This window comes from Macrobrachium rosenbergii, chromosome 37, assembly GCF_040412425.1.
Source record: "Macrobrachium rosenbergii isolate ZJJX-2024 chromosome 37, ASM4041242v1, whole genome shotgun sequence".
Lineage (NCBI taxonomy): Eukaryota > Metazoa > Arthropoda > Malacostraca > Decapoda > Palaemonidae > Macrobrachium > Macrobrachium rosenbergii.
Window position 1 is genome coordinate 44,010,108 of NC_089777.1, and position 24,149 is coordinate 44,034,256.

The 24,149-nt window shown below is 35.7% G+C and overlaps 1 protein-coding gene and 1 long non-coding RNA gene across 2 annotated transcripts in view; one reads left to right on the plus strand and one right to left on the minus strand.

The window, feature by feature from the left end:
- LOC136825534 (uncharacterized) overlaps window positions 1–712 on the plus strand; it is a 10,631-nt gene extending 9,919 nt beyond the window's left edge. The window contains exon 4 of the mRNA XM_067082108.1: window positions 1–712. This exon is cut by the window's left edge and continues 847 nt beyond it. The gene's annotated coding sequence lies outside the window, so the exon portion shown is untranslated.
- A 3,863-nt stretch (window positions 713–4,575) lies between these two features.
- LOC136825535 (uncharacterized) lies at window positions 4,576–23,520 on the minus strand. Its single transcript, XR_010849364.1, has 2 exons — window positions 22,260–23,520; window positions 4,576–7,880 (listed from the first exon to the last, which is right to left on the minus strand). It is a non-coding gene; the product is annotated as an uncharacterized lncRNA (long non-coding RNA).
- Window positions 23,521–24,149: the final 629 nt, after the last annotated feature.

A 24,149-nucleotide genomic window follows, 5' to 3' on the forward strand; every position in this document is an offset into this window, starting at 1 on the left:
CAGATTTTAAAAATGCAGAGTCCCAATTTTTCTAGAAGCATTACCTCTGTGTGCTGTTGGTACTAAACTCCTCCACACAAGGAAGAAATGAGTAAAGGCACAATTTTCACATGCTGTGGAAATGAGTAATTGGTGTGCGCACGTGAATAATGGTCCCCATGGGAGTAGTGTAAAGATCAGTTTTTATTTGTTTATTAGTTTTTATTTATTATTATTATTTTTTTTTTTGCTGTGCTTTGGGCAGAGTTGTTGTTATCATTCTTCATTGGGTCGGCCAATACGATTTATGCGTAAATGAGAAGTGAAAACTAGAGCAAGACAAAGCTTGAGAAGGACGGTTAAATGGAAAAAGGCCAAAGGGAACGAATGATAAGTAAAAGTCGGAAAGCAAGGCAGCTGGGGCCAAGGGGGGGTTTACAGAGAGCCTTCATCGCCAGCAAGAGTGCCCCAAAATGGTACACTGTAGACAGTACCCTTTTCACATGAGGTTACAGTAAATCCTGCAGTCATGCAGCATGGCCTTCCCAGTACCAATCAATAGCTTTTGGATGACTTTTGGTGCCCTTTAGTCAGTCTCTTTGATACCGATCACACACACAGATAAGGCTTTCGAGTGCATGGGCCTGCTACCATGTAAAACATATCAAAAGTTGTCTTACATTCCCTCCAGAAACAGTTTTTAAATGCGGTGAACTTCTGACCAGGTGAGCAATAAAAACATCTGTAATTAGTTAATATATATATATATATATATATATATATATATATATATATATATATATATATATATATATATATATATATATATATATATATATATATATATATATATATATATATATATATATATATATATACATGCATAGGCCTATACATAAAAATGTGTATATATAAGACTCCACACCTGTTGTGATTATATAAAATATATATATATATATATATATATATATATATATATATATATATATATATATATATATATATATATATATATATATATATATATATATATATATATATATATATACAGAGTATTTCAAAATTTGAGCCCCCTCTACAGCATAAAGTAAAATTGATATGGACCAAAAACAAAAGTAATTCAGAACAAGTATTTATTTAAGTTTCTCTCTGAGTATTTAATATTTTGTGTGGCCTCCATCTGCCTGTACCACAGCATGCATTCTTGAGGGGTATGATTTCAGCAAATCACAAAAAAGCTGAGACTCAAACTCCATTCCCCTGAGCACTTCGGTCACCTCTCTTTGCAGGTCGTCGAGGCTTGGTACACCATCATTGTTCACTGTGCGCGCTTCAACACAATCCTTTAAGATACTACCAATGTTTTCAAACACATTAAGGTCAGGGGAGCTACCTGGAAATTCACTTGATGAGAAGAAATTGATATCACTGTTTCGAAGCAGCTCCTGTGTCTGGAGAGCCTTGAAATATGATGCCTTATCATGCAAAAATGTGACCTCTTCAACAGATAACACATTTTTAGGATCTTTGAGGAAAGGAAATACTCCACCACTAAGCACAGTTTCTCTAAAGTATTCGCCATTCCATGACTGTCCTTTTTCTTTGATGATTCACATTAACCGTTTGGCTGTGAAATAGAGAGATATTCCCAAATATTCAGGAAATTTCACAACTTGGCGATAGCGCACATCATTGCTGATATCATCCAACTTTGCAGCCCAAATGATGTCATTTTTATGATTTGGCTTCCTGACTGTCTAAATGAAGAATTCATCTGATGCGACAACATGGAGAAAGTCAGCTTCATCCCAGTCTTTAAGAAATGAACCACAAAACCATGCACGGTCTTCTCTCTGTTGCTGAGTGATGTTGGGCTTGCTGATAACATGAAATGGTTTGATACCAGATTTTTTCAACTCACGATATACAGCACTATAACTTCTCTTCTTTCTCCTTTTTTGTTTCTAGTTCAAGCGCCAATTTACGTAAGGACTTTCTTGGTCTACCCACTGCCTCGGCTATGATGCCTTTTGAATCCTGAGAAAGGACTTCAGGCCTTCCAAGATTCTCACTCTTTTCTCGATGACAGTCATATGGATTTTTGTTCCAGTTTATTTTAACAAAGTAGTCATGTCTTTTAATGTATTTAGCTATCCAGGAACGTGAAATGAAGGGTGCACCAGCATCCCTGGCCTCTCTGAAGGTTATAGCCCGGATTCGGTCAATCCATCTGATTTCCTCCGAGTCGTTAGCCATGGCTGTATCTAACTCCGTCACTCAGTCTGAAAATACAAGAAATGTAAAATGAAAAATACCTTAATAGAAACTTAAAATAATGTACTTGGAGATAGGCTATAGCAGAAAACTTCATAACTTTCCATTTGTTCGGTGGAGGGGGCTAATTTCTAATTTATAATAAACATATATATAATATATATATATATATAATATATATATATATATATATATATATATATATATATAATATATATATATATATATATATATATATATATATATATATATATGTAATATTCAGGTCTCTCATATAGACTGGTCAATAGTTGATTCATTAATAAAAAAAATCCCAGGTGTACTCAACTTATAACTGTATGTCCATTATCCATTTATGTAATGAAACATTGTGCAACCGATGTACTTTATGCTTTGGTTTATTTATTCTTTATATCTGTTGTATCTTGAACATAACATAAAGACACATACAGAAGAAAATAAAAGGGGATCTCTTATGTTTGGGAGATGCCTACAATTGAGAGGAAAAATGTGTTAGTGACCATAAACGAGATGTATGTAATTGGGAAGAAAAATGTGAAAGTTGTAACTCATAATCGCCCTGTAATTGGAAGTAAATGCGCTTGGAAGGACGGGATGATATGATCGATGGATCTCTTATAATAATCTGCTCAATAGTTGGGAAAGAGAGAATAAGAAGGTCCTTATTACCATAAGGCATTGGGTGAGTTTAGGCATACCATAAAAAGAGAAATTTTAATTACCACGAATTGAAATTTCTCCAGTAAGCCTCTCATTTAGAAAATGATTCCTGAAAAAAGTTATGGTTTTGTTTAGCATATATGGTAACCGAACTATTTTTTTTAGTTCGCAAACCAGACTTAATATTCGTTTAGCATTTAAGCAAATTTCTTGTACAAAATCTGAATTTCGCTATGCAATGCTTTTGTGATTTTGACAACTGTTTGTAATGTTGATATCCCACCTATGAATTAACTCTTTTGTAATCTAGATGAACATTATCATGTAATAATTTAAGTATAAAAGTGTTGTAATCAGTCTATTGTTATATGTGGAATTTTGTAGGAGACACATTGTATCGCTTGTGTCTGTCAGTCAGTGGTCCAAAAATTAAACGTGTATATGCAATGTAACAAGCTTGTGTACATACACACACACACACACACACACACACACACACACACACACACATATATATATATATATATATATATATATATATATATATATATATATATATATATATATATATATATATATATATATATATATATATATATATATATATATATATATATATATATATATATATATATATATATATATATATATATATATATATATATATATATATATATATATATATATATATATATATATATTAGATATACATATATATATTTATTGTATATACACATACATACATATATACATACATAACTCAAAAATCATATTGTGTGTTCTACTGAACATTGAAATTCAGTGTTAAATTATTGCTTTTTCATTTGTTGACCAAAAGACAATTTATTTTATTAATAATCAGGAATTTCCCGATCTATTGTAATCAAAAATTTTTGGAAACTTTTCCAGGTATTTTCTCTTTGTAGCGTTTTGGAAAACTTTCTCTTTGCTGCTTTTCAAACTCTTTCTCTTTGTTGCCTTTTCATAAACATCCTGTTGATGCCGGTTCGGATACTTTCTCTTCATTGTCTCTTCAAGCACTAAAACCTTTTTCTTTGTTGCCTTTTTGAAAGCTTTAACTTTGTTCTCTTCAAAAACTTTCACTTTATGTACTGTTCAGTTGAACTCTGGAGTAGGCCTAGAGCTCCGCAGTCTGCCAGGTAGCTTAGTAACACCAACCAGTCCATCTCTTCCCACATTTAAATGGTGGAAATCGGCAGTTGTCGGATTCCACGGCCCAGTGAATACTGACAAGGCTTGGCTACCTTTCTATCTCTGTCTCTGTTTCTTCCCGCGGTCTATCGCTTCTTCACCGCCCTCCTCCCCACAAAAACCAGCGCGTGTCTCCGGGCCTGGGTATTTATTTCGTTTGCCCACCCATCGCCATTCACATAAAAAAAAATGTTACCTATCTTCATTTAGACTTGTATTATTTCAAATTGAAACCAGTTCCCTTAAATTTGTCTTTTTCAATAGTATAGTTCATAGTTAAGCCGTAAGAAATTACATTTTAATAAATATAAATCAGTTTATTATTTGAACAGAAATACATTCTATTAGTATAATATATCTCGTTACTCCTAGCGGCAGATTTTTACATTTTAAAATGTAACTCTCCTGCTTTGGACTGCCAATTGTAAGCTCGCATTTATTTTTGTTATTTTTGGAGGCGCCCATTCTTTTTTTTTTTTTTTTTTTGAAAACTACTTACAATGTACAGCCATGCATGCAGAAACCAGAATTTTTTTTTCTGTAATTCTTGGTAAGCATTTGAAAAAATGCCAAATATTTCAAGCGAAGAGAAAGTTATTCTGAGAGCATTTTGGATTTTCCTCTCAAAAGAAATATACCTGACCAGGTATTCATCTCTCTCTCACGCTCTCTCGTGAAACCTTTCTCTAATACATCACTGCATTTTCCGTCTCAGTCTTTCTCCGACATCACTCTTTTGCTGCCTCTCTCTCTCTCTCTCTCTCTCTCTCTCTCTCTCTCTCTCTCTCTCTCTCTCTCTCTCTCTCTCTCACACACTCTTCTTTGACGGGATTTCATTTCTTTCTAGAAAACAAAAACGATTAAAATATTACCGAGATGTCTCCAACAATTACTGTATGTGGCCATGGAAGAAAAAAGTGAACATTAAAATTATTTTATCTGTGATTCTTTGTTTCTTCACTGAAACAGCTTTTTTGTGAATAACCATAGAAAAATGCTGTGAAAATAGTTCCAATCTTTTATTTTCTATTTCTTTTTGTGATATGGCCATTTTCTTGTAGTGAAGCCATCTATAAAATTATGCGTTTGATTTCTGCCACTCACGTTTTTCTTATATTTTGTAATTCGTATAATATAATCATATTCTTCAAATGGAATCGTAAATAGAATCAGGCACTGTTAAATTATAACGCATGAAATTATCGCTACATGTACTTGCCAGAAGAAAAGGAAATTTTCAATTTTTACTCTATGATTTTTCTTTGTCAAGTTTTTATAAAAATTTTTGTCGTGCAGCCATTGTCTTGTGATGATATTTATTATTATGTTAAGATATCTTGTACTTGTTAATTTGGGAATATTTGTGATAGAAGATAGTGCTAATTTTTTTTCTACTTTCTTCTTCTGTTTTGATGTAGCTATCTTTATAATCGTTCCTTTAAGTCTTATATTTTGATAATTTTTGTTTTCTTTGGTGTCTTGCGAATTTAGCCTATCACTTCCACTGAGAATAGTTTTTTAACATTCATTAGATAAATATTCTGGTTTAAATAATGAAATACAATCTGTGAAATCATTACTACTATTATTATTACTAGAGAAATTTTCAAACTGCAAACACATACATGAACACATGTATTATATATACAGTATACATATATATACATACATATATATACATACATATATATATACACTCAACAAAGGACTAGGCCAGCCATTATTTTGGAATGTACCTGAGTGAAAGAAAAAGTGAAAAAGTTCATGACGAAAGTTTTGGTGTCTAAGCAGCAAAGCTATATTTCCACCTTATGAGATTTTACGCGGAAATAAAAAAGGAATGGAATTATTCCTTGTAAGAACGGAACATTTAGTTTGGTCTTTTTTTAATAATTTTACAATAAAATAAAAACTGAGGGACCGATTTTTATTATTTACCTGGTTTCCATGTTCCCAGTTGCAGCTATTTTTAGAGTACCAGAGAGAGAGAGAAGGGGGGAGAGAGGAGGATAAAGTCGACAATAAACTATCCAAAACAGAGAGAGGATAAAAGTCAACAATAAACTATCCAAAACAGAGAGAGAGACAGAGAGAGGATAAAAGTCGACAAAAAACTATCCAAAACAGAGAGAGAGAGAGAGAGAGAGAGGATAAAAGTCGACAATAAACTATCCAAAACAGAGAGAAGGATAAAAGTCGACAATAAACTATCCAAAACAGAGAGAAGATAAAAGTCGACAATAAACTATCCAAAACAGAGAGAGAGAGAGGATAAAAGTCAAGAATAAACTATCCAAAACAGAGAGACAGAGAGAGGATAAAAGTCGACGATTAACTATCCAAAACAGAGAGAGAGACAGAAAGAGGATAAAAGTCAACAATAAACTATCCAAAACAGAGAGAAAGGATAAAATTCGACAATAAACTATCCAAAACAGAGAGCGAGAGAAAGGATAAAAGTCGACAATAAACTATCCAAAACAGAGAGAGAGAGACAGAGCGAGGATAAAAGTTAACAATAAACTATCCAAAACAGAGAGACAGAGAGAGGATAAATGTCAAGAATAAACTATCCAAAACAGAGAGAGAGAGAGAGGATAAAAGTCGACAATAAACTATCCAAAACAGAGAGAGAGAGACAGAGCGAGGATAAAAGTCGACAATAAATTATCCAAAACAGAAAGAGAGAGAGAGGATAAAATTCGACAATAAACTATCCAAAACAGAGAGAGAGGATAAAAGTTGACAATAAACTATCCAAAACAGAGAGAGAGAGAGAGGATAAAAGTCGACAATAAACCATCCAAAACAGAGAGAGAGACAGAAAGAGGATAAAAGTCGACAATAAACTATCCAAAACAGAGAGAGGATAAAAGTCGATAATAAACTATCAAAAACAGGATAAAAGTCGCCAATACACTATCAAAAACAGAGAGAGAGAGAGAGAGAGATAAAAGTCTACAACAAACTATCCAAAACAGAGAGAGAGAGAGAGAGACTTGCTGATAATAAATTAGCCAAGGGCAAGAGAGAGGGACTGGAAAAGATATAGTTGATAATATCTTCTTGACCCCCTCGATTTGGGATGACCTTGACGTGGTGAGGGGCTCCTGAACCCCAAGAATCTGTTTCCGGGTTTGAGTCCAAGAGTCCCATATACAATTCTGTATTTCTTCGAATTAACTTTTGCGGAATGTTCCGCTTTTGCTAAAATTTATTGGACTTGATAAATAGGAAAAGATATCATAACTCGGAATGAGTTTATGTCTGAAGCTAAATAGTGGGAACTGTGGTGGTAGGACCATCAACTGCCCGTTCGGACCTGAGAGATATCAGGCGGAACTATTCTTTAGGACTGGACCACGGATTCCACGATGGTCTGGTTCTGGGTTATAGGACTCTCGGCATTCTATCCGGTTTGCCCATAACATGATTAGGGTAATATTGTCACTCCTAGCAAGTGGGTTTGGCTTACACTTTGGCTACTCTGGTCATGTTGTGCCATCCCCTGTGGGGTAGGGTAGGGAGCGGACATTTGGGAGCCAGTTCTCACTTGTGCCATTGGTGGAAGAATAAACTCCATGAAAGGCTGATGATATCTTTTTAAGGTTTTCACGTTCTTTACCCCACTCTTTATGCTCAGTGGTTTTAAAGATTTAAATACCTCTGGGCCCTTTGATGGTAGCGACTCGGCACAGTTGACAACCGCTGGAACCTCCTCTGACAACCTCTCTCTGGAAAAATCAGAAAAAAATATTAATGTAATTACACTGGAACCCTATGCTCTAATAAAAAGTAAACCAAAAAAAACAAATATCTTGACCCAACCTTGAGTCACTTCGACCCCCTCTTTGGAAGCGGAAGTTGGTCACGATTCCTAACCTTAGAAACAGAGAAGAAAATATCGGCATTGGAATTAGAAAACTTCCTGTTGACTCGACATTCAACTACTGAAATGTCATTCAGACAAATAAAAGATCAGAAGTGATTGACAGAAACCACAACAAAAAATCAACCCGAAAACTACTTAACTATAAAAATATTGACAATATAAAGGTAGCCTATATAAAAAAAGCATAACAGTATGAACAGTGTACAGGTTTACCATAGTACTCCCCGATAATGACGAAGAACAAATAGAAAAGAATATATTGCTGGATTCCCTTAAAAACAGGTACAACAATGTACAAGGCTGCGAAATATACATTGCCAGTAGACGGAGTAATGGAAAAACACTGAGAATAGTAAAGATAAAATTCGAGGCCATTATTACCCTTGAAAGTTAAAACCATGGGCCAGAGCACAGAGCTGAGACCATATGCTCCAAAACCACTACAGTGCCAAAACTGTAGTATGTATGGACATACAAAGAAAAATTGTAACTCTATATGTGCATATTGTGGATCCGACAAACATACCACACAGTGGAGGTGTGGTGAACCGAAATGCGTTAACTGTGGACAAAATCACCAAGCAAGATCTAAGGAGTGTATGTATTATATATAAAATACAGAATTAAAATTACTTCAGGAAAGGACAGGAATGCCTATAAAAGAGACCAAATTAGAATTAAAAGTTAGAGGAATGCATGATCCCGCTAGGAAACGAATGTTTTCTATGTAACTAGATCAAACAATGAAACAAAAATGGAAATAGATAAGAGTAACAAAACCCTGATAGATCAGTCTCAAAGAAAAATAACCAGTTTGCATGAAGAAACTAATATAGCAAAGAGTCAAGAAAAGTAAACAATTATTTGTTCAAATTCATTTGAGATATTAAGAGAAATGGAAACTCTAGAAGATAATACAAGCACCACAGAAATATTAGAAGATAGTTATTATGAATTAGAAACTAAAGAAAAAAAGAAGCCTTTAGAGAGAACTCCACCCAAGACCAACAAAAAACCAACTATTATTAGAGATACATCCATTAAAATAAAGGGGCGGGAGACCCGAAGAAAGAACATAAACCAAAAAATTATATGAATATACCTTTGTCTCCTAAGGTAATAACAAAACCAATGGAAATAGATACCCAAAACATCAAAGAAATGGTAGAGGAACACACCATTGACAATAATAGATTAATCCATCATCAATAATAGGTGCAGCAAGAGAAAACGAAGAAACGACACATGAAAACACACGTGGATGCAATGAATGTTTCAATGAACTGTGCAACAAAAATAAAAGCATAGCAAAGGACAGTTTATCAAACACTATACGACATTTTATAGGATACAGAAATAAAGAAACTAATAGTTTAGACACTTACGAAAACGGCTATGTGCATTGGACACATAATGTCTTATAAAGACAAACAAATAAATATTGTAAATAGGATTTTAGAAAAAATGCAAATTGATGATCTACAAAAAGAAAATAACACTTGAACACACTAACGTAATACTTTCAATAATTATATTATACAATAGAACGTAAATGGTCTACAGACCAGATTACATCTGGGAGAAATACAACGATTATTAAGGGAATATGAACCAATGATACTATTTTTACAACATGTCAACAAAACAAAATCAACAATAGGTAAATATACCTTAGTATCTACATCTAGAGAAGAAGGAAATTTAGGTACTGCTACATATGTACACTCAGCAAGGAAAGTGAGGATACAGTTTTCATTAGACTTCGTTCATCGAATTTTAATTTTTTTTTTACAGAAAACACATAATCTCAGTAAATTTATTCTAGAATATGAAAATACAATGCAAATTATATCATATATGTTAAATCTGCAAAACAAAAACGTTCAGATACTTAAAAACACCATCCATGTCCGAAGTAATCAGAATTTTTCAGATGACTTCGTTCACAGAGATCTAAAAGATAGTATGTAGATATCTCGGTGTAGTACTGTTTATCAGAACGGCAATATTTACTCGTTTTCCATTATGAACAGGCTTATTATTGCATCATCATGCAAGGTAATGATAATTTCTTTAATTTTTACACATTATTTGTATTTCACGTTGTTAAAAGTCAGCTGGAATTAATGGCAGTAACATAGTTAGTGACAAATTTTAAATCCACAAGCTCTCTAATGTGAGGAGCAAAACTTCACAAAACACAAGTAACTGCATGTTTCTTGACTTGCCATAGTTTCTCTCTCTCTCTCTCTCTCTCTCTCTCTCTCTCTCTCTCTCTCTCTCTCTCTCTCTCTCTCTTATAAAAAAATATAGTATCATGGAATCTCTAAAAAGAAAAAAATAATGAAATGAGTAGCTCTACATATAGGCCTAGGCTTACACAGCAGCAGATCTCTCTCTCTCTCTCTCTCTCTCTCTCTCTCTCTCTCTCTCTCTCTCTCACCATAACATTGCATTCGTTCCTTTATTGTTCCCACATTTTTCGTTGGACATTGCTCAAATTTAACTCTTGTTTTCATTATGGAAGATCGCATTTCCGATTATGCAAGCATTCCATTCACTGTGGTGTCATAAATTCATTTGTGTAAGGTTACTTGGTAGGTTATGTCGAAAAATGTTTATTTTGCTCAGAACTGTCGCTGCAAATTACAACTTGAATGAATACTGTAAAGCTTACTACTGCATTCAAGTATCAATGATTTCAGAATCGTAGAATATAACTGAAAGTTATAGGAGGTCAAGCAAAAACATACACAATAAGACTCCTCCTTTCTAAAGTTGCCAGATGTCGCATTATTGGAGCAATATATGTCCGAAGATTTAAAAAAACTGTATCCTAACTTTCCTTGACGAGTATACATAACAGAGTATGTTATGACAAAGTACCTGTAAATTTTACTGACTTGCAAATATCAAGTATTAAAATACGAATAAAAAACGATAATTACATAATTTATAATTTATACAACCAACCTAATAAAAATTACGACGTTGATAAACTTAAAGATTTACTTAACAATAGTATTCCAAGGAACCTACATTAACAGTAGGTGATTTTAATGCTCACAACCCAATATGGGACTGTAATTGTACTTACTCAAATAGAGCAGGTAGTAAAATAGAATAGTTCATGGATTCAAACGACATGTGCTGTATGAATGGTGACGAAATTAGCACATATTTTTCAAAAGCACATGGAACATTTTCCTCAATAAACTTAACTCTTTGTACAACAAAGTATAGTTGACAGATTAGATTGGAATACAGTTGATGACTTGCACACTAGTGATCACTTCCCAATATTAATTTCCTTATTACAAAATAATCCTGCAAAATATGTCCCTCACTATAACATTTATAAAGCAGATTGGGAGAGATATGAAATGCACACTGGAAATATCCCACCATTTGAATATTTAAAAAACCACAATGAAACTAATAAATTTCTTGTTGATTTCATTAAAAATGCTGCTGATAAAGCAATACCAAAGTCAAAACCCCATCCAACAAAACACTCAATAGGGAGACAATTAGATCATATAAACAGAAAGTTCAATAAAGTAAATAAAACATTACCGATATTAGAAGGAACTTTGCAAAAAATGACTATATTATTACTAGAAACTGATACGTTAAAACCTCTATACAACAAAATATTTGCAAAATTTAAAAAAGATAAATAATTCAAGGAAGAATCATTTCATGGAGGAAATAGGTATCAGATCTCTCTAATAATGGGAAAAATTCAGGAAAATGATTGGTACCCATGTTAAACCACCTAGACATGCCATATTAAAAGATGGGAAAAGAACACTTGATCCAAAAGAAATAAGTAATATAATGGGAGAAAATTTAGCAAATGTAAGTAGTGATAAAACTTTAGATAAACACTTCCACACAAAGAAAAATAAAATAGAATTAATAGCAATAAATTTTTAAACAATAGAAGATTATATATTATAACAGAAAATTTAATGTCAGAGTTGGAATACGCTCTCTCAAAAGCAATAAATCTGCTCCTTGAGGTGACAATATTTGTTTTGAAATGATCTGCCATTTAGCACCTTTGGCAAAGTCATACTTATTAGAGTTTTATAATCAATTATGGCTTCAAAATTTATTTCCAGATGAATGGCGTAAAGCTATAATAATTCCTGTCCCCAAACCTGGAAAGGATCCCAGTAATGTAAATAATTACAGACCAGTTTCTTTAACAAGCTGCTTATGCAAATTGTTTGAGAAAATGGTAAAGGCTCGACTAACATGGCACATTCGAGAAAATAAAATTTTGACTTCCACTCAGTTCGGGTCACAGTGTAACAGATCTACATTAGATTCTCTCTGCAACTTAGAAGACCATATACGTAGAGGTTTTGAACGAAAACAAATTACTGTAGCTGTCTTTTTTGACATTGGAAAAGCATACGATACTACATGAAGGTATGCTGTATTAAAAACTTTACAAAACAGCAACATCCGTGGACATTTACCTCGGTTTATACAAAACTTTTTGACAAATCGCAGTTTTCAGGTGAGAATTTATGATGTTCTTTCTAGAACATTTCCACTTGAAACTGGTGTTCCACAGGGAAGCGTCCTTAGTGGCACACTGTTTACTTTAGCAATTAATGATACCAGTAATAATCTACCTATTGGTATTAAAAGTAACCTTTATATGGATGATTTTGCCATATATTATTCAGCATCTCGAATAAAACATGCAGAACGAATCATTAACAAAAGCATAGTAAAAATAGATGAATGGGCCTCGTCTGTAGGCTTTAAATTTTCAATAGATAAAACTCAAGCAATCATGTTTTATAAAAATAAAAAGTGGAAAAAGGGGGAAGAGATAGGCTAGAAAATCAGAAAACCATAGTATACCAACTGGCCAAACAGCAAAATTTTTGGGATTAGTATTCGATACTCACTGAACTGGAAAGCCACATAACACGTAAAATCTAAATGTAAAAGAGCATTAAATCTAATTAGAAAACTATCGAACATTACTTGGGGAGCCGATAGACATACCCTTACTGTGCTGTATAAAGCAACAGTTCTTTCCGTCATTGATTATGGAAAGGAAGTATATGGTTAAGCATCAGACGCAGCGCTGAAAATGTTAGACCCTGTTCACAATGAAGGCCTTAGAATATGCTCAGGAGCCTTTAGATCATCACCAAAATCATCTTTACGAGTTGAATATGATGTACTGCCTCTGTCTCTCCATAGAGAGCTAGTAACAATGAAAAGTGCTCTAAGAATTCAGACAAGTGATTCTCCAACAAAAATAATATTTGAATTAAGAGATGTATTTATAAATAACCATTCACCACCTTTCCCAGTTAGAGCAAGAAGATTGTTTGAATCGCTGAATATAAATATACAAGTGCCTTTAATAGTAAAATCACCTTCTCCCTGGACAATGAATCAAATGAAAATTTGTACACACCTCAAGTATTTATCAAAAAGTTACTCTTATACACCAGAACACCATATGCAACATACAATTGAGCATATAAGCCGAAAAGGTCCACATTACGCAATATATGCAGATGGATCTAAATCAGAACACGGAGTGGGATATGCTGCAGTGTCCCGGGACAGGACTTAACAGTTCTCTCTTCCTAATAATTCACAGCAGAATTGTGTGGAATTGTATCAGCTGTAAAAATAATTAAAGAAACATCATTCAATAATTTTGTGATTTTTAGTGACTCAAGAAGCGCTATAGAAGCTATTCAGAGTTAGTTACAAATCAAAAAATAATATAGTACAACAAATTAAATTATATCTCCATAACTTATATAATAATGGAAAAAATATAGAAATATGTTGGATCCCTGCCCATGTAGGGATCAAAGGAATGAAGATGCAGACAAAGCAGCCAAAGAAGCAACCCACATGACAAGATCAAATGTGAATATCCCTGTTACTGATTATGTAACACATAAAAATGGGTATCATAAATAAATGGCAATATATATGGAATGAAGAACCAGGAAGTAATAAATTGAAACAAATAAAACCTAATGTTAAAAAATGGAGTTCATCATATCAGAGAGAGAGACAAGCACAAGTAATTCTAACACATCTCAGAATAGGCCATACTCGTCTGACACATGGGCACTTATTGAGCAGCCCACGTGGCCCGCCTCCAGAGTGCTCAGAGTGCAGGGTGATAATAACGGTCAGACATGTGTTATGCGAGTGTCCAAAGTATGACCAACAGCGACTGTCAACTTTTGGAAATAAATCAGAGGAGGAAATTTTGTCAGAATCTTTTACATTTTCAGTCGTTCCGATTTTGGTGTTCTTGAGGACTGTAATTTAACTAATAAAATATAAAAATAAGTAAGTAATAAAAACACAAAACCCTTATAACATCTGTCGAATTAAAAAGAAAGGAAAATTTTAAAATATTACTTATGTTCTGAATTTTAATATACCTTTTTAGTGTGTATGTAAGGAAGCATGAGTAAATGTATTTATTGTATGTATGTGTTCCAGTATGAGAGCATGTGACTATGTGCAGTTTTTAATTTCATTTTAATTCGTTCATCATCATACTGAATGATCTATAGGGTCCCAGTGCTTGGCCTCAGGCCTAGACCTGGTATTTTAATCTAATCCTTCGGGCCAGACCTATGAGAGCTGAAAGTCAGCTCAGTGGTCTGGTTAAACTACTTTAATAATAATAATAATAATAATAATAATAATAATAATAATAATAATAATAATAATATAATTTGGCAGCAGACCCTCTTTTAAACAGGTTCTATTGAGTATTATTGCTGCTTCAGCTGCATTTATTTTGTAGAAGACTTTTTCTATTTTCCTTATTGCGGACTTCTCTTCAGTGGAGGTGCGTGCTAACAGCTCGCCTATATTTGTCATTTCATGGGGAAAAGTCAAAATCTGGATTCTGCTTCTTTATATATTCTATACAGTTAGTTATATACAATTGTTGCCGCGACGCGTTTCGACGAACTCTTCTGTCATTCTCCAGCGGGAGCTAGTAGAGGACTGGCAGATTGCATAGGTCCTTCTGAATTTATACACGGGCTTCAGCGGGGGTCATGGATGGCGAATTCTGATTGGTTGCAGTCAGCGAACTTCAAGCCAAATTTCTGCGGCGAAGCTCGATCCTGACAGATCTTCGCAACCTGGGAATGTCATTCATTCCAGCGTTCCCATTGGCCTGCCGTTGCGTGATGTCATGCCGGCTGACATCATCGGTAGTTTGGCTGCTATTGGGCTGCGGATGAATGATGTCATTATCTACTCTTTCTGTCGTAGTCGGGGGATTGTCTCGAAGGGCGCCTCGCTCATCAGAGCATCTCTATTTTCAGGGTTGTCGTTTTCAGGTATTCGTTGGATTTGGTGGGTGTTCTGCATTATTCTTCTTAAATTCGTAATCAGGAGAGCCGCCGACCCTCGACGTCTGCGCCTGCTTGTTGGTTTTCATTGCCGAGAAAAACCAGCAATGAATACGACGCAGGAGGGCATCGCTCCTACCCACGAATTTAAGAAGAATAATGCAGAACACCCACCAAATCCAACGAATACCTGAAAACGACAACCCTGAAAATGGAGATGCCCTGATGAGCGAGGCGCCCTTCGAGACAATCCCCGACTACGACAGAAAGAGTAGATAATGACATCATTCATCCGCAGCCCAATAGCAGCCAAACTACCGATGATGTCAGCCGGCATGACATCACGCAACGGCAGGCCAATGGGAACGCTGGAATGAATGACATTCCCAGGTTGCGAAGATCTGTCAGGATCGAGCTTCGCCGCAGAAATTTGGCTTTGAAGTTCGCTGACTGCAACCAATCAGAATTCGCCATCCATGACCCCCCGCTGAAGCCCGTGTATAAATTCAGAAGGACCTATGCAATCTGCCAGTCCTCTACTAGCTCCCGCTGAGAATGACAGAAGAGTTCTGTCGAAACGCGTCGCGATAAAACAACAATTGTATATAACTAACTGTATAGAATATATAAAGAAGCAGAATCAGATTTTGACTTTTCCCCATGAAATGACAAATATAGGCGAGCTGTTAGCACGCACCTCCACTGAAGAGAAGTCCGCAATAAGGAAAATAGAAAAAGTCTTCTACAAAATAAATGCAGCTGAAGCAGCAATAATATTCAATAATAATAATAATCTTGAGAGCTAGAGAGAGAGAGATAATAAATTAGTCAGGAGCAAGAGATAAGGGTTAAGAAAAAGATTATTTGGTTAACAATATACCCTGAGAGAGAGAGAGAGAGGTGACTTACTGATAAAAATGATTCAGGGGAGCGAGAGATATATTATTGATAATAAATTACCCACGTGAGAAAGAAAGCGAAAGAGGCAGAGAAAGAGAGAATATTGTTGATAATTAACAATTCATGAGAGAGATTTGATAAAAATTATTCAGTGTGTTGGGAGAGAGATATTTTTTTTATAATAAATTATCCCGGTGAGAGAAAGAGGGCGAGAGATGCAGAGAGAGAGACAGACAGACAGACAGAGAGAGAGAGAGCAGATATTTTTGATAATAAACAATCCATGGAAGAGAGATGATTTGTTGATAAAAAACCATTCAGGAGAGAGAGAGAAACCTTAGTCACCTTACCTTACAGATCTTACAGTTCGTTCGGGTTGCCCCAGGTCCCTCAGTGTGAGGCACCTTTGATGTCTACCAGAGAATTGCTAATACATCTTCCGGTATATTTTGCATCTTCCAATCTTGGATGGTCTGGGATGGAGCTTAGATATTTGACAAGCTTATTCTTAAACACATCTATGCTCACTCCTGATATGTTCCTCAGATGAGCTGGCAGCGCATTGAATAATCGCTGCATTATTGATGCTGGTGCGTAGTGGATTAGTGGATTAATGTCCTGTGTGTTTTTCTTAGTTTTTCTGGTATAGTTTTGGGCACTATTAATCTACCTCTGCTTGCTCTTTCTGATATTTTTAGCTCCATGATGTTTTCGGTAATTCCTTCTATCTGTTTCCATGCCTGTATTATCATGTAGCGTTCTCTTCTCCTTTCGAGACTATATAATTTTAAGAATTGTAGTCTTTCCCAGTAGTCTAGGTCCTTAACTTCTTCTGTTCTAGCTGTAAAGGACCTTTGTATACTCTATTTGTGCAATATCCTTTTGGTAGTGTGGGTACCATATCATATTGCAATATTCAAGTGGACTACGTACATATGTTTTATAAAGCCTAATCATGTGTTCGGCTTTTCTTGTTTTGAAGTGCTGGAACAACATTTCCATCTTTGCTTTGCATTTTGCCAATAGTATTGCTATTTGATCATTGCATAGCATATTCCTATTTAGCATCACACCAAGGTCTTTAACTGCTTCCTTATTTGTGATTGTCTCGTTATTAGGTCCCTTATATGCATATAGTATTCCTTCTTTATCACCATAGTTTATTGATTCAAATTTATCAGAGTTAAATACCATCCTATTTACCTCTGCCCATTCATATATTTTGTTTAGACCTCTTTGTAGCGAGTTCCTATCTTCATCACAAGTAATTTCTCTACTTATTCTTGTGTCATCGGCGAAACTTCTCACTACCGAGTCCTTAACATTACTGTCTATGTCTGCAAACATAATAACAAACAGCAATGCAGCTAACACCGTACCTGTGGCACACCGGATATTACCTTAGCTTCATCCGATTTCTCATTGTATGCAATCACTATCTGTTTTCTGTTATGCAAAAATTCTTTTATCCATCTTCCTACTTTACCCACAATATTATGTTTTCTCATTTTTTTGCTAATATATTATGGTCTACCTTGTCAAAAGCTTTTGAAAAGTCTAGGTAAACCACATCTGTATCTTATTCCTTTATCATATTTTTATATATGTTTTCATGGTGGAATAACAGCTGGGTTTGTGTACTTTTTCCAGGTACAAAACCATGTTGTCCTATATTAAACAAACTATTTTTCATTAAATGTTTCATTATATTTTTTTTCATTACCCTTTCATACACTTTCATAATATGTGATGTTAGACTCACAGGCCTATAATTACTGTACTTGCCTCTAGTCTTGATCCACTTTTGAAAATAGGGGTAATATATGCTAATTTATGTTCATCGTAAATCTTGCCTGTATCTACACTTTGCCCTAATAATGTTGCGAGTGGCTTTGTGATTGAATGAACCACTTTCTTTAACAATATGGCAGGTACACCGTCTGGTCCTGCTGCTGATCCATTTTTAATTTCATTAATAGCCTGCACAATATCGGCTTCTGTAACAGTATGTCCGATAAATATTCACTATTTTCATCTCTTATTTCTCTATCATTATCTTCATTATCAATTCCAGGTGTAAATTCACTCTTATATCTTTCTGCTGATATGTTACATATTTCCTTTTTTTCATTCGTTAATCGCCCTTCAATTCTTAGAGGGCCTATTTCTACTCTTATTTTATTCATCTTTTTGCATATGAGTAAAATTTTTGGGGTTTTGCTTGATATTTTGCAGGGTCTTTTCTTCTAAGTCCAGTTTTTCATTTTCTTTTGATTGTATAATCTTTTGTTCTGCATTTTCTATCTTACTTTTAAGTTCCATCACTTTCCATGCATTCTTTTCTTTTGCAAGACCTTTTTCCCACTTTCTGATTTTCTGGAACAAGATCCTTCTGTCTCTTGGTATGCGTGACTGATGTTTACTTTTCTTCTTTGGTATATATTTTTCCACTATCTCCTCTAATATTTTATATATCTGTATTTACCTATATATTATCATTTACGAATATGTTTTCCCAGTCTTTGTTTAATTCTTCATTTATTTCTGACCATTTTATATTCTTACTATAGAAATTGTATTTTCCATATCCTTCCCATTTTTTCGTCTCTTGCTTATCTCTGTTTTCATGAGCTTTGGAACAGACTGTTAATTCTATGACATCATGGTCTGAAATACTCGTATTATACACTATTATTTCTTTAACAAATACTAGGTCTAAAATATTATCCTTTCTTGTTGGCAGGTGATTTATTTGCTGAATATTGTGTTCTAGTAGCATATCTAATAACTTTTCAAATTGCCTCTTATCTTCTGCGCTACTATTACTCTCTTTTTTATATGTATAAATACAACCACAGTCTCCTATTCGTTCTTTCCACTCTACAAAAGGAAATCTAAAGTCTCCGGATAGGAGTATAGTCCAGTCTTTGTGAGAGAGGCGATTTTTTGTTAAATTTTATCAGAGACGGAGAGAAATGACCTGTTGATAATAAATTATGTGAGAGAGAGAGAGAGAGAGAGAGAGAGAGAGAGAGAGAGAGAGAGAGAGAGAGAGAGAGAGGATAAAAAACTATTCTTGACAGAGAAGGAAAGGGATGATTTATTAATAAAAATTATTCAGGAGAGACAGAGAGACATGATTTGTTGATAATAAAAGATTAAGGAGAGAGAGACAGGTGATTTGTTGATAAAAATGATTCAATAGAGAGAGGGAAATAGAGGATATTGTGGATAAAAAACTATTCATGAAAGAGAGAGAGAGAGAGAGAGAGAGAGAGAGAGAGAGAGAGAGAGAGAGATGGTTTGTTAACAGTAAAATATTAAAGGAGAGAGAGAGAGAGGGCGAGAGATGTTGTTCATAAAGATTATTCCAGAGAGAGAGAGAGAAAAAGAAATATCCAGGAGAACGAAAGAGAGAAAAGAAGGATGACGTTGATAATCATTCATGAGAGCAACAGAAAACCCAATAGCTCATGATAAAAAAGAAGTGAGGTTTCCTAATAATACGTCGTTTAAATACTGTACAGAAAACTGAAATTCTGCTAAAAATACTGAACAGTTTCTTATTTAGGAATGGAATATACTGTAGAGTTTAGACCAAAATCCAAGCCCTGGAACCCACAAGGTCACTCAGCGCTGGAAAGGAAATCGAGAGTAGGTACTTTGAAAGGTGTGACAGGGGGGAAAACCTCACAGTTGCACTATGAAATAATTGTTAGGAGAAAGTAGATAGCAAGATGAAAGAAAGATAATACGAATGGAGGTACAGTAAAAGGAATGAAAGGGGTTGCAGCTAGGGGTCGAAGGGACACTCATTTAGACCCATTATTTTATCGCAATGATAAGTAATTTCAGCTGTACAACTGGAACGTTAACTAATTACGGCACTTAGGTACAACTAGTTGTTGTAACTTTGCTGAGGGGAGCAGACGCCTAAGAAAACTGAATAGGGTCAGCCTCTAATATAGTAATGGTAACATGGCTCATAGCAATCGTTTGTTAGGCAACTTCGGTGGTATATTTGAGAACTAGCTATTTTTCTAGATTTTACCATTTTGCTTGTTAGGAAACTGTAATTTTATCTTTTATTTTTTATTTTATTTTATTCTCTTTTGCCAAAAATCAGGGTTTCCTGTTGGGCCTTCAGTTTTATCATCAGTTCATTTTTTTTTTCCTTTTTTTTACTTATCCTCTAAAGTTTAGGCTTTTTAAGCTGGTACAATTCCTCCAGTATAGGATTAATGATAACTACAAATATTTTTTGCAGTTAAATGTAGGTCTATTCCAGTTGCATTTTAGGTTTAATTTCATTCCGTCAAGGGTTATGCTAGTTAATTTTTTTCTACAGTTCATGCATTTGTTAACTACAAAACCAAGGTCTTCATTGAGTTCTTCATACTATATTTGTTAAATCTGTCTCTTTACAAAAGTTCAGTTTTTCTCACTTTCTCTGCAGCTAAAATTCTTTATTACTTATACGCTTGGCTAGAGACGTTTCGGTCATTCTACCAGTTCGGTCATAAGGCAGGGGAGATATAGAAAAGATTACTTTATAATTTATTTACTGCACGTATTTATGAATATATTTGTAGTCTACTAGGTACAAAGAAAAAATAGACTGCAAAGGTAACAGGCTGAACATAATGTACAGTATATACAGTATGTATACATATACACAGTACATTCAGTACATTATATATACATATATATATATATATATATATATATATATATATATATATATATATATATATATATATATATATATATATATATATCATACAGTATATATATATCGTAATTTTTTCAATTGTTTATAGGCTTCATTCCTTTGCTTTTAACACTGGCAAAATGATTTGACAAATGCCATTTTGAAAGTGACATTGCCGTTAGACTCATGCAGAGTGGCTGTTAAACGAGGGGCACTTGTTAATTACGCATCGCATTTCTTCAGATTAAATCCTGCCAAGAAATAACCGAACCGCTAATGAGGACATGGCTCGACTGATTAACGGCTAAGATTGTGGTAAAGATTTCATTGCCCTTGCAGCCACACTGGGAATCAAAAGGACAACAGTCTGTTAGACGGTTATTCGTATGCATCAGCGGACATATTTTGTTCAAGTCTCACATGCTGGTGGGCGGAGGAGAGTCATTGAAGTCGGCCTTGGATCTCATTGCAATGCCGACTGATGCTGACCCTTTTCAAATTAAATCAGATAAAAGTTACGGCGAGACGGGCCTATCCAACCAAAATCTAAGCTCTGAGTTTCTACATTATCTCGATATTTGGATGGAGGATTCATATTTTTGATAACAGCTTGTGATGTTCCTACCCAGAAAAATAGTGATGCCAGGTAGGCTCATGCAGAGTGTCTGTTAGACGAGGGTATGCAAAAGCATCGTGTATACGTTGCTGAGAATGGATTTATTTAGTCTCTGGACAAAGAAAGCATATGAAAAAGAATTAGGTTGTTGGTGGTACTTGTGGACGAAATGTTACGGTCATTACAGAACCATCCAACCATGCATGAATTTTCTACAATGAGGTCAATACTATGTATAACAAAGGATATTTTCCATGACTCTATGACTTCTCTTGTGGCGGTGCTAGGTGACGAGACATCTATCACAATTATGGACAATGTTCCTATCCATAATGATACTGTTAGGCATTTCACTAATAGAGGTGAAGTATTTGCCAGTCTATTCACCATTCTTAAACCCAGTTGAGAACTGCTTTCCTGCCTTCATAGCATAATTGAAGCATTACCTACATGACCCTGTTATGCAGTGTACAGCAGTTGAAGTACAGTGTCGAGCTCTGTCTTTATGTAAAGGGCTTCAGGTTTACTTGTTAGGAAAAATACAAACTACTTCTAAATTTTGCTATTTGTTCCTACAAAAATACAAACCTTCATTGTGTACATTAGGAGACTTACCCACTGGTGGGAGGAAAGCTGGGATATCTCTTCTTAGTTCGAGAGAGGAGTAGAGAAAGGGACCCCACATCTTTGGCATACTACATAGGAATGTGCAGTCGCTAGACTTCTGGACCATCAAGCAAATGGGTTGTTACACAATTACTTGATAAGGCTGGAAAAACCATGAAAAAAGTCAGAGACCTGGCTATTATAAACAACAGGTTTATATTGTCTGCCCCATCCTCCCCCTGTCGAGGGGAAGGTGGGACATGCATCCATAAACTAAAACATATTAATCAATTATTGGCTCCTTATTGTGTAACTTACCTGCACAGCTCATCAGTCCAGTGTGTTCTCAGCCAGCACTCTGACTCTCTACACTAAGCAAGAGAAAGAAAAGAGAAAGAGGGGGACCAGTCACTTATACTCTCTCTCTCTCTCTCTCTCTCTCTCTCTCTCTCTCTCTCTCTCTCATCCACTGAAATACACCTTAAACAAGGTGCTACCCGTCCCTTTAAGGGAGTTGGGCTAGCTACACAACTTGTTGAAAGACATGAAGCTTACTTACTCCCTTCACCAAAGCTAGGGCATGGAGGATTAATGGTCAGATCCCTGTCTGATGAGTCTCTGAGAAGCTCATACAGGCGATGAGTGAAGCTCCTTAGAAAGAGAGTCACGTCCATTCAGGGAGCCTGAGTTCCCATGGACGTTGCCAACAGGTGCCTCGTCGATGCCACTGATCTGTCCATGATGCCCATCACTGCAGCCCCTGCAGAACTTGCCTTCCACATCTCCACATTTCCGATTCCAAAGACGAGTCTGCATACCTGCTTGCCACATACCCAGATGTTTTCAAACCTGAACTATGACAATCTCATCAAATCCCTACCAAGCACAGTATTTTCCACTATATTAAGACCTCAGTCCCTCCCGTACACTCCTGTTTCCGATGCCTACCACCCAAAAAACTTGCCGCTGCAAAGAAAACCTTCGCAGAGATGGAGAAGATGGGTTTGTGTCAAAAGGCATCCAGTCCGTGGGCATCTCCCCTCCACACGGTAACAAAAAAGGACAGCACCCTACCCCCATGCAGGAACTACAGAAGGCTGAACACGATCACCTAGGCTGGCCACTACCCCCTCCCTAACATCAAAGACGTGACCACCTTCCTACATGGCACAAAAATCTTCTCAAAGCTCGACCTTCTCAAAGGCTTACTTCCATGGCCCCATGAATCCCGGAGACATCCCGAAGACCGCCTTCACAATGCCCTTCAGCACCTTCACCTTCAAATACTCCTGCTTCGGCCTCTGCAATGCAGGGACTACCTTTCAGCGATTGATGAACCGCATCCTGGGAGAACTTCCCTTCTGCGTCTGTTATGTCGACGATATTTTAATTTTCTCTGCATCAAAGGAAGAGCACCTCCAACACCTCACATTGTACTCCAGCGCCTACAAGAAAACTGCCAGAATTCTTGGGGCACCTCATAACACCTGAGGATGCCCAGCCCTTGCCCAAGAAGGTCACCGCCATCAGGAAGTTCCCCACCCCTACCACCGTCAAGGGTCTACAAGAATTCCTCAGAATGGTGAACTATTATCATCGCTTTTTGCCCGACATTGCCTCGACCTTGGCCCTACTCTACGAAGTCCTCAAGGGCAAGCCCAAGGCCCTCGCCTGGAGATCCCCACAGGAAGCTGCCTTCACCTCTACCAAAAACGTCCTCACCAAGGCCACTGCCCTCTCTTTCCCTGCACCAGGTCATGCTCTATTGCTTTCCACAGACACCAGCAATATAGCCATAGGAGCTGTCTTGGAGCAGATCATCCATGGTCGTCCTCGACCTCTCGTCTTTTTTAGCAGCAAACTCAGCAAGACAGAGACAAACTACTCTAAGTTTGACTG